The 9,866-nt window shown below is 43.6% G+C and overlaps 1 protein-coding gene across 3 annotated transcripts in view; it reads left to right on the top strand.

Annotated features, from left to right (window-relative positions):
* The first annotated feature begins 1,583 nt into the window (after positions 1 to 1,583).
* The window catches only part of SIPA1L1 (signal induced proliferation associated 1 like 1), a 172,081-nt gene continuing 163,798 nt past the window's right edge, over positions 1,584 to 9,866 (top strand). For all 3 annotated transcript variants that reach the window (XM_081315375.1, XM_081315376.1, XM_081315373.1), the window contains exon 1: positions 1,584 to 1,698. The gene's annotated coding sequence lies outside the window, so the exon portion shown is untranslated. The remainder of the gene's footprint in view (positions 1,699 to 9,866) is intronic.

Here is a 9,866-nt window from a genome sequence, read left to right as displayed (position 1 = left end):
TTCTACATGGTGAGAAGTCTTCGCGGCTCATTTCTCACGTTGCCTCGTGATGCTTTTTCGTAGGCCCTGGGACTAGTCTGCAGGGCGGGGTGGTCTCTAGCGTGGCTTGCTAGGCAATCCAAGGGGGGGGAATGCGGCCCCTGCCAGGCGCTGTGCTGCCTCAGCCCTAGTGACTTCAAGCTCTTTCGAAGAAGCAGCATCACACCTTCATCGCCAGTGTTGTGTAGCTGGTTCTTTGCAGGTAATAAGCGAGATGGAAGGTTGCAAACAGGAACATAGCTTTATTGAGGCAAACAGGAACAGAACTGAAACAAAGTCTGCTGCGCAGCTACTTAAACAGTTGGCCACTAGGCGGTGGCCAATAGGTTTAAAGGAACCCATTCCCGCCCAAATCATCCAATGATCTTCTTGGAGACAAGTCTGGCTTAGTCAGTGACCATTACACAGACACACCATTGAGCAACCTTAAGCAGCATTCAAACAGACCCGTGAAACAGTTCAAGTAAGAATCCTAATACATTACAGCAGGCATTTTCTGAATGTATCAGCAAATGCTTTCAGTTTCAAGTATGAACTAATCTCCCAAAAGCCACTATAGCAAACATAATTACCCACATTCCTTTTAAAAGGGCAAACAAAAGCCCAAATATTTCCCATACTTTTAAATGTCAAATGTCAAACAACCTGTAAGTGGTTGTTATAAATACCAAACCAGGACGGTTGTATGACCCCATATTTGCATTTGATTCAATTTCAGGGACCTCAAAGTAGTGAGAGAGTATAACAGAAATTCTTGAAAATGTGAAAAGTGACACTGTTAAGAGCAAGACTTCACTTTTTAAAGTTCAGTAAAAATTGCATCTATTTAAAGTTATACAGTCTTTTCCTAGATACAATTAGGTTGGAACGAGCCCCATTTCTTTCTGTAGATCTTAAAACCCGGCCCAACTTGCTTGGAGCACTGAAGCTTGAAAAGCTCCTTGAATTCGACCGAGAAGCGCAAACCCTAAAATGTACATCCGCAGATATCGGCGAGCAAACGTAATGTTAACGACGGGATTTTAATTTCTTCCTCCGTACTTAACAGCAGGAATCGCTGCATCTCCGAAGGCTTCAAAACACCTTCGGGTGTTAAGCTGTAAAGATCCAGCTTTCAGTCCATCAAATTGCATTGATAAAAAAAGGGGGGGGGGAGAAATGAGACAAGAATGTAATCCCCCCCCCACAGGCGACTTGGACGCCTGCAGCGACTACGCCGAAGAACCTGGGCGAGTGGGGGGAACGCCATCCCCTTTTCTTTCCTCTGTCCTTGCCGTGGCAAGGACGCGGAGAGCGCCTCGACTTTCCGAGCCGAGAAAGGACACCCCGCCCACCTACCCCCACCCCCACCCCCCGCAATACACAACAACCCCACGGGCCCCTTTGCCTCGACGCGGGCTTCGTCGTCCATCACTAGGCCAGCGTTTGGCAGTTACCATAGAAACGCCCCCCCCCGGCTCCTCCGCCTCCCGCTCGGCCTCTTCGGCGCGGCGAGTGGCGGGAGCCGAAACAGCACTCACGCGGCTTCTCGCGAGATTTGGACGGCGAGCAGCCCGGAGCGGGCAAGGCTTGCTCGGTGAGCTCATCCCGGGCGCTGGGGAAGGAGCGAGCTGCGGCAGCTCCCTGCAGGAGAAGAAGCGGCCGGAGGAACTTTGTTAGGTGAGTTTTAACTGGAGGGAGGGAGGGAGGCGACAGGAAGAGTGGGCCGCGGGGGGGGGGGTTCTGAAAGCACGAGGGCGTCCCCTTCTCCTCACCTCTCTTTCCCCCCCCCACAACCTGCGTGGACCTTGAAAGGAGTCTGAACCTGACAGAAAGATATCGGTACGCCTCCCTCCCCCCCCCCCGGGTTTTTCCCCTCAGCTTACGCCGGTCCACAGCGGAAGGGAACTGATGGAAACGCTGTAAAAAAAAACACGCCCCCTCTTTTCCTTTTCCCCCTCACCCCACTTCTCCCAAACCCCTCTCAAGTCTTTCCGTCTTCCCTTCTGGTGCCCCTTCCCCGCTTAATTGACTCCGGAGACCTTGAGTTAGGCGTGCTTGGCGCTCCCCCTTCTCTCTTCCCCAGCCCACGTCCCCCCTGTGCTGCTGCTGCTGCTGCTGCATGATGCGTCGTCCCCAGTATTCCCAAATTCGTGAAGTGGGAGGTCCTGGTTCTTTCATTTATTGGTCTGAGAAGAGAGGAAGAGCTCCTCCTCCTCCTTCTTCTTCTTCTTCTTCTCTCTCTCTCTCTCTCTCCCTCCCTCCCTCCCTCCCCCCCCCCTCTCTCTCTCTCTCTCTCTCTCTCTCTCTCTCCAAATATTTCCTATATTCCCAAGCATGAGCTGCGCAGAAAGTCGGGGAGGTTGGCGTTGCAACTACTGATCGGCAAGAAGAGCTGACTTGCTTTCTTTTGGTCTCTCTCTCTTCCTCCCTCCCCCCCCCTCTCCCGGCCAAAGTTAAGGCAAATAAAAGAAGCTTCTGTACTGTATTCGGACGAGATTTCCTTTCCCTAGCCTTCTTTCGGTGGCTTTTTGGATTCATCTCTTCCAGTGAAAAGCGAGGGCTCGTATTTTTTCCCCCACACGTATTGAAGCAAGTTGATTCATTTTTCCTGCGGGCAAAGCTGAAACGGCTGCACTGTGGAGGAGAAAGAAAAAAAAAAGGAGGCTAGCGCTCATAGTAGATTGGTGTACACAGTGCGTCTTTTTCTGTGCTAGAGAAATTACATATATATGGAACGGGAGGAGATGAATCAAAATACTTGTGTGTGTATTTATTTGTTAGAAAAGAATTGCCACTGAACTCAGGCTAAATTCCCTTCACTCGGGGATTAAAATAGACAATGCTCCATAAGAATGCTGCGTCTATATCTAGCCTCGACACTCTTTTCATTTATATTTAAAAGCATTTCTTCATCCAACTCCGAAGGTGCAAGCAGTTTTGGTTCCCAGCTGTGCTGTACTTAACTTTATTCCAAGCCAGTTTGGACACTGTGATGATAATTAGCTAATTCAAAGGTAGTTCCGCTGGGGATATTATACATGTGCATAATGTGGGAAAGGGAGTGGAAGACTAAAATGTAGTCTTGGAAGTTCAGAGAAGTGAAAATGGAAAACTGGATCTTGCAGATCAGGTAGGAAGCTGTTATTTATGTTTCAGTTTAAAAAGCACTGATTATAAGTGATGTAGATTTGCATTTTATTTTCTGTTTTAAATGCTCTTTTTTAGTAAAAAAAAGCATAATTATACTTTCAAAGTTATTACATCTAGCTATTGAAGACTTGTGAGTTACACTTATTGATTAATACACTTGTCTGCACTTTTTCAAAAGTCAGAAAAGGTTTATAATAGAAAACGTCTAATCTTGACTGATGTCAAGATGACTGATGTCATTTTTGTTAAGCATTTCAGCAGTTTTGTTCATTTTGCAAAGTTTTGTTTAAAAATCTGCAGTGACTAAATCAGCAGTGGCTATTTTCCTGTTTTACTGAATTGTTGGTTTCAGTGATAATTGATTTTAGTCTTTGTAGTATGTGATTTGTTTTCTAGTAAATGGGTTGAGTTTTGTTAGATTTTGGTTGCCTAGATCTTTATGAATATTAATATGTCCTCAGATTGGTTTTTCCATGACAAAATAGCAATTTACCCTCATTCAGTATTTGAATTGTGTATGTGGTATGTATTCAACTGTATGTGTAAATTTTAAATAAGTTTCATAAAGTATTTTTTCTTTTTAGCTTTTTAAATTATGCAGTACTTGTCTATAATTTTACTTGGAAATACAAATCAGTCTTATGGTTCTGGTTTATAAAGTTCTGTATTTGAGCTGTAAGGGAAATGTATATATAACAGTTTTTATTGCTAAAGTATTTTGACATTTTCATAAGCTAGGCTATCCTTATAAGAATGAATTTCAGAACTCAAATGTTGAACAGCTAAGTACAATACCTTTGACCCAATAGAATGATAGTCAAACATAAAGTGGTCTATTTCGATTTGAAAAGTTCATCTTTCAATTTGCATACCAATGATCAGAGATTATTTTAGAAAAAGTTAGAGTATAGTCATTAATTAATATACACTGGATTAATTGGTAGGTAAAAATATTTTCCAAGGTTGCGACTGCCGGAATTTGTAGAGTTTTTACACTAAGCTAAACTTATAAAAATGTAAATTTCATATATTTGGGTTATGAGAAGGTTGAGCGCCTCCACATGCTTACTGGACCCGTGCCCTTCCTGGCTGGCCTATGCAGCTCGAGAGGGGACACGAGGCTGGTTCCTAGCGGTCATCTCTGCTTCTCTGAGTGAGGGTCACTTCCCCACCGCCTTGAAGGAGGCGGTGGTGAGACCGCTCCTCAAGAAGCCCACCTTGGACCCATCCTCTTTGAATAACTTTCGTCCTGTCTCCAATCTTCGCTTCCTTGCGAAGGTTGTTGAGAGCGTGGTGGCGCACCAACTTCCTCAGATCCTGGATGAAGCGGTTTATCTAGACCCGTACCAATCGGGTTTCAGGCCGGGCTACAGCACGGAGACGGCATTGGTCGCTCTGATGAATGATCTCTGGAGAGCCCGGGACAGGGGCCATTCCTCTGTCCTAGTCTTATTAGACCTCTCGGCGGCTTTCGATACCATCGACCATGGTATCTTGCTGCGACGCCTCAGGGGACTGGGAGTGGGAGGCACGGTTCTGCGTTGGTTCTCCTCCTTTCTCCAGGGTCGCTCGCAGTCGGTGCTGGCAGGGGGACAGAGGTCGACCCCGAGGCCTCTCGCTTGCGGAGTCCCTCAGGGGTCGGTCCTCTCGCCTCTCCTGTTCAACATCTACATGAAACCGCTGGGTGAGATCATTCGCAGCTTTGGAGTAGGGTACCATCAGTATGCTGATGACACCCAGCTTTTCATCTCAACTCCAAACAATATCAGTGATGCCCTCGACGTGATGTCCCGCTGCCTGAAAGCGGTCCGGGAATGGATGGGGAGGAACAGGCTTCAACTGAACCCGGACAAGACTGAATGGCTGTACGTACCGGCAAGCCAGGATATTCAGAACGTCCCATCCCTTAACATCGGGGACAAGTTACTACCCCCTGTTGATAGGGCCCGCAACCTGGGTGTCCTCCTAGACTCGCAGCTCTCCCTGGAAGATCACATAGGAGCTGTGACCAAGGGGGCCTTCTCCCGGGTTCGACTAGTTCACCAACTACGGCCTTATCTGGACCTGGATGCCTTACGTACAGTCACCCATGCCCTTGTGACCTCTCGCCTAGACTACTGTAACGCTCTCTACATGGGGCTGCCCTTGAGATCCACTCGGAAGCTTCAACTGGTGCAAAGTGCAGCGGCACGGACACTCTTGGGAGCCTCCCGATACTCCCATATCACACCTCTCCTCCGTGCGCTGCACTGGCTTCCGGTTGCCTTCCGTGTGAAGTTCAAGGTGCTAACAATGACATACAAAGCCCTACATGGAATGGGTCCGGACTACCTACGGGAGCACCTTCTGCCAATGTCAGCACCCCACCGTCCTGTGCGCTCCCACAGAGAGGGCCTCCTCAGGGTGCCACCGCTCAAGGAATGTCGGCTGGTGGCCCCCAGGGGGAGGGCATTCTCAGTGGGTGCGCCAGCCCTCTGGAACAGCTTACCAACCGAAATCCGGATGGCCCCCGACCTCCGCACCTTCCGGCGCGACTTAAAAACCTTCCTGTTCCAGCAGTCCGGCCTGGCCTGATAGCTTTAATTGGGGTCCCAGTTTGTTTTTACTATTGTTTTTTATTGTTCAATCTGTATACCTTCCTTACTCTGTACACCGCCCCGAGTCCCTCGGGAGAAGGGCGGTTTATAAAAACAAACAAACAAATAAATAAATAAATAAATAATAAATAAATACTTTACTCATCCGTAGAATTATATTATTGAAATAATTTTCAAAACTTGCAGGCAGGTATCTTACCTACCGGCAGTTTCATTTTTATTTGTTAGCAGGAAAATGGCCTAAGTACCAGTAAGATTCTGCACACAATATTTCCTCTGACAGAATTGCAGAAACCTAATTTTTGCCAATTCCCTGTTTTGAAGTGTCACCTCACACACTAATCTGGAGAGTTCTCTAAAGGCTTCTGTATTATATCTGGGTTAAGGAAAGTTAAAGGGCTGTGAGAGAACAAGGGACTTGATGAAATTGCCACCAGTAGGAATGCTGCTGACTCAGAAGTATTGCATGGACTGAAGAGTTGCTCTGTTCTCAGTGATCAAATTAGAGATCCAATCCAAGGTTTTTTTATCTTAATCATCTAAACACTTGGATTTATTCCAATTTAATTAAGCAGATTTGATAAAGAATAGTGTTTTTGATTTATTTAAGCAAATTTTGGTTTCATGTAAATTAGTAAGATTAGTGGATCAAAAAATGTGCTTGAGAGAAAACATTTGGCTTTATTCATAGAAATTTAAGGTAGAGATTGTTTACTAGCAGATGTAGATATAACTTTGGATTTAAAAACTAGAATAAATCAAAACAGTTTGTGGAGTATTTCATTTTCTCATCTGAACGCATAGCTCTGTGTTTATAGAGATGAACTTCTGCTAAAATAACATCTATATTGGTGTCCTCCAAATATGTTGGACTGCAGTTCCTGTGATCCACAACTTTTCCTGGAGCTGATTTATTTATTTTGTTCATATGGCTGCTGATTCACCAATGACTCAGTCCCAGTCAGTGTAACCAGTGATCATGTATGATGGGAACAGTAATGTAGCAAACTGGATGGTCATAAGTTTTCTTTACACTGAGGGGAAATGTGGCTTGTTCAGGAGTCTAAAGAACAAAATAAAGAACACAGTTTATTTTAAATGAATTAAAGTCTGGAAACTTCAAACACATGAAATATTTTAGAGATCTGTTTCTGAGATTGTTACATCTCTATTGATCGATTTAGTGGATGTGCATACGACATACATACCTTTTAAATAAATAATTTGCAGATAATTTGCCATTCTAAATTATGAATCATGTTTTAGGTTTTCTTCAATGAGATTTCCCCTTTACTGTATTTAACGTTGGTGTAAATTCAACTGGAGGGCTTTCCTTTTGTGTTATATGTGAAGGACAAATTAGAAAACTAAAATCAATTATTTACATCAGAAGTTGACAAAGTATGCTATGGGGACCCTTGAGGGTCTCTGTGAACCCTTCAGGGGCCTGCAAAGTCAAATAAATACTTTAACATTTCTCAGTTTTAATAACCCATATAACCCAAAGCTCCTTGGGGTCCTCAATCATTTTTAAGAATGTGAAGGTATTCTGACACCAAAATGTTTGAGAATCTGTAAGAGCTGAAAGAGGCAGAGATAGTTGATCCTGCTCAAATTACTTTTCCATTCTTCTTCATTTATAGTTCCGCAGTATTTCTTCTCTATAAAAGAAAGAGGCACAACTTTCTCCTTATCAGTAGTTCAGTCTTTGCATAAGGGTTTGCTGCTTAATATTCATTCATTACAGGATATTCAGGATTTCCCACTGAGATGTAGACATAAAATGTCTTGTGTTATTTAAAATGTAAATCATAAAAGGTGGTTTCTTAATAACTATTTGTTTACTGTATTTATTGTGAACTCGTAAATGGCTTACTGCAATAGCATACATAACTTTAAAGTAGACATCAAATTATCAAAATTAACAAATATATATAATAATAAATACATTCCACGTAATACTGTACAGTCATAACAGTCATGTTTTGTAACAGCAAAAGCAGGAATATTTCTCATTCTCGCCTTGGGTCCCAAATGCATGGGTTGGAAAACTCATGTTTTCAGAAGTTTCCTAAATGTTAAGAGAGAGAATTCATATCTGGTAGGAAGGTATTGGAGAAGAGCTGAGCTGCATAGAATGCACCCCTCTAATCCCTGCTTGTTTCATTTCATGATGGATGAAGTGCAACAAACAGTTGCAAGTGTAATAAGCACTCTTAGCAAGCAGTTTTTGCAGACCTACTTGGAGGTAGCCAGGCCCCAAGCCTTACAGCAGGGGTCCCTAACCTTTGTAGGTTGGTGGCCTGGTGGCAGAGGGAGGGGCAGGTGCCTTACACGTGCATGAGCAAACCTGAATGTGGCCACATGTGCACGCACATGCACAAACAGGCCGCAACCATGCGCACCACACAAACGGGGCTGTGTCCATGCACATGAGGCTCTCAGCAATGACAATGCCTGTGTGAGGTTTGTGGTGCCGCTGCCAGGCTTGCAGCAATGCCACCACAGGCATGATTGCGCCGCCTGCTTGCCTCTTGTGCAAGATTCATGGCAATGCCGCCACCTTTGTGTGGCACACCGCCGCCCACCTGCCGCTTGTATTCCTGCCGCCCGTGCAAGGTTCGTGGCAACGCAGCAGCCTGTGCAATACTAGCGGCGCTGCTGCCGCCCGCACAACACTTGTGGCAACAGAGGCATGGGGGCGGGGGTTGAGCGTGCACACACATGCACTGCCCAGCTATTCACACAGCCTGATGCCCAAGAGGCCACAGCCCAGTAGCGGGCTGCATCCCATAGGTTGGGGACCTCTGCCTTACAGGACTTCATTTTATCATGTCATAACATCTCTAAAACAATCTCTAATTAAAGTTGAGGTCTTTGTGAGCAGAACGGGGAGGTTTGTACGGTAAATAGGAAAGTCATACTGTAAGTATATTGCATATAATCTTTAATGTTTTATTTGTACCAAATAATGTATAAGCTGCTGTGAATAAAATGAAATCCCTGTTTTAAATAGCTTTTCTCTGGTTTTGTTCATTAACTGTTGCTCTTATACAACCCAAGTGGTTATCTTTTTCTATATAAGTTCATACTTTAGTTCAAAATAAACTTGAATAGGGTGATCTAGTGTTCTATTCTAGTTCTGAATTATTTTTAAGACTAACTTTATATTAAATAACATAACAGGTTGGGGGGGAATATGTGCCAGATTGTTCTGAGTTCTGTGTTTCCAGGGTGACATGACTCAGTAATTTTGCTTCTAAATGTGCTCTGTTAATTGATGTAGCATTCTCAGGTTTATATTCATAGGAGTTTCTAAGTGAATATCACAAGAGTTATTAATTATTTAAATATCTTGATATTGAACCAGTTACTGTTTTAATAACCAAGTAGTGGGTATGAGAATTATTAGATTGCTCTGTAGTAATTTTACTGTTGCATAAGGTTTAAGATTCAGCTGCATTGTGAAATAACTTCCTCTGCTGGTGCTACTCGGGCTCACAATAACCCATTCAGCAGGATGAATTATGTTAATAATGATGAAACCTGCAGTTTGTATAACATTGATGCTTTTCACAGATTTTACCTAGGCCGAATGCTATCCCTTATTTAGTGAATGGAATGCTAGTGCCTGGTAAAATATTTACTTCAGTTTATTTATTTCAAATTATTTGTATGCAGAGTTCACAGATCAGTTTAAAATACTTGAAAAGTACATTAAAGAAGAAACTTAAAGCAGACTTCACAATAATAATAGCAGACAGATATATTAGTTTAAATGTTGTGTGGCAGCATAACAACTAAGATTTGAATGCAATGCAAATTAAATTGGGAGCATAAGTAGTCCTTGACTTATGACCTTAATGAGTCTGGAATTTCCATCATAAGTCATGAAGGTTGTAAGTTGAGGCACTCATGTGACCTGATCCATTTTTCTATGACAATCATTCAGCAAATGCTGTGGTCATTAAATGAACATGGTGGTCATTAGGTGAATGGTGCGGTTAAGTGAGATCCATGTATTCTTATAGGCACTTTTTGTGGGAAATTGGCCGGAATGGCTGGAAACTGTTAAAAAACTTTGTAAATTGTGAACAT

This window comes from Vipera berus, assembly GCF_964194415.1.
Source record: "Vipera berus genome assembly, chromosome: 1".
Taxonomy (NCBI): domain Eukaryota; kingdom Metazoa; phylum Chordata; class Lepidosauria; order Squamata; family Viperidae; genus Vipera; species Vipera berus.
This window is presented reverse-complemented; position numbering and strand designations above follow the sequence as displayed.